The following is a 2517-nucleotide window of genomic DNA, read 5'->3' on the forward strand; positions in this document are numbered from 1 at the left end:
CCCCGGGCTGCGGCGCCACCCGCGCTACGCTGCCGCCGCCTGCGCGGCGTGTGGGGCGGCGGGGCGGGCGGCTGCGGGGCGCCTCGTCGTTAACCCTGTGAAAGGGCTCGTCCCGCCCTCGGGGAGCTTTGCGTGTCTTCTGTAGCCGCACGGCTGCGCGCTGCCGTAACCTCCCCTGCCACGTTTAAGTGACATAAACCTGCAGTGATACACCAGGCCCCCGCCAGCCCCCCCGCGGGGCCCCGGCGCCGCGCGGTGCTGAGGCGGCCCATCCGCGCTCTCGAACGGGCGAGCAAGGCTCCGGCCTTTGCTGGCCTCGCTGTGGGATGCCTCACCGGTCACCTCTGCCATCCAAAGGCAGAATAATTATCCGAACTAATAAGACTGCGTGGCAGATGTGCCTCTGACTGATACAACCGATGTAAGGGCACGCGAGACCCTGGCTGAGGCGTGCTGGCGGCGGCCTGACGGGGAGCGAGGTGCGGGGCGCTTGCTTTGCTCAGCTCCGTGAGGAAACGGCTAGCATTCTTGTCCCGGCCGACTTCAACCAATTTAGCCAATTTCAACTGAATTTGACCCATGAATAGGGTTTCTAATGGTACTCGGTGTTCCAGCTGTGTAAGAAATACTGGCTAGGTGGAGGGATGCGTTTTCCAGCTTAGTTAGTGCGTGGGGCCTCAGCCGGTTCACACATGGGCAACTGCCTGAGGGTGACAGTGCCCAAAGCTCAGGGTGTCCCTGGGGGTGCATTGAGAGACCACACGTGGGCCTCCCGAACTTCGACGCTAAACCATCACTAGAGCCCTAAAATAGATATTCCCCATCTGCTGACTGCAGAGTTCTTGAAAACCTTCTTCTGTAGCGTCTCAAACTGCAAATATTCCACAGGCTATCACTATATCTGATATACAACAGGGTGAGCTTGGGTGTGATTCTATAGGGCAATTTCTATCCTGACCTTGGGTACTACCAACAGCAGTGAAAGCCTGAGTGTATCACAAAGGGATAGGTACACGTATTACTTGAAAAAGTCCTGTTATTTTCCAGTATTTTCTCCATTCCTTCTGGACAGAAGGAATGGGTGAACACCGTGCAACCTTGAAAACAGGAAAATACAAATAATTGATGTGGAATATACTTAAGGGGCAATGTACTCTAACACAAAGTAGGGCTAATTTGCTGACAGTTGACAAATACAAATTACACAGTATTTTACTTTTTAAATTCATACCTATGATTTTTTGTATCCTATTACTTCTGTTGTACCATACCGTCAAAAAAATCAGTTTGTTTTGCTTTGCTTTCATTGCATAAAAGTGCTACATTTAAAATATCATATTAACAAATCTATATTCACTACAGCTTCAGTAAGAGTCTTGCTATAGAATGAATACTGTATTTGCTTCCACCTGGCTTACTCATCTTCTGAGATAATTAGATGAAAAGAAGGGTATTTCAGGTTTCTAAGACATGTCTTTAACTCCAGCAGCATTGCTTCATTTTGGTAGTACTCAATATTTACTGGGTTGTGGGAAAAATAGTACATCAGAAGAGAGCTTTCTGAATTAATTAAATGTTTCATACTGTATATACTCTATATTTGGGTCAAATTGTTTGCTTTTACATATGCATTATTCAGAGCACTTTTATCCAGTACATTTCAGAAATGTTCTTTGCAGTGTCGTCTGTAAGAAGAATTTAAGGAATATCATGGTGGTTGTCAGAGTGAAAAACTTTTTCAACTGGAAAGTTTAGCTGAAAAATCGTGACTACAATATATAGAAATAGTAATGGCTATATCCAGTTTTCTGGTGGTGTTAAGGATAGTAACGTACACACTGAAGACTACAGATTGCAACACATCTGTTGTCTTTTAAGAATACAGCAGCAAGGACAATATGAAATCTAATGCTCAGTTCAGACAATATGAAATCTAACGCTCAGTTCATTGTACTTAGTACATCACTTACTTGCCAGATCAGAAACTTGAGGTTGTAATGATCAAATTAATAGTCTATTCAAGTCTCAAAGATTAGGTATTACATAAAATTATCTTCTCCCCAGACCCAATGCATATGTATATAAATAAAACAATAAAATCTCCATATCTGACTCATGTGGCTCTGATTCATTTTTATAATGAGAGTCTGACTCATTTTTAAAAAAATCCTCTTGGCTAAATGAGAACAAAATTCCTTCACGTGTTACTGTTTGGAAGGTATATGAAAGTGGCCATTACAGGGTGCTGTTCCTAAACCAAAACTACCCCAAATGAATAAAATAGTTTCTATGCATGGTTTTTCTCTTATTTTCATTGTGGTACATGAGTTTTATCTTCAGCATATTCATTAGAATCATCCTCATCTATGCCAGTGTAAGAACAGAACTTGATTTTTTACAACTTAACGTAACAAGAAGTAAAAAGAAAAATAATATTAGAAAAAAAGGAAATGAACAGACGTTATTTTGCATAGAGTGTGCAAAAGCTATGTTAAAAGCTAAACCAGGAAGGAAGTT

This window comes from Falco peregrinus, chromosome 2 (genome assembly GCF_023634155.1).
Source record: "Falco peregrinus isolate bFalPer1 chromosome 2, bFalPer1.pri, whole genome shotgun sequence".
Lineage (NCBI taxonomy): Eukaryota > Metazoa > Chordata > Aves > Falconiformes > Falconidae > Falco > Falco peregrinus.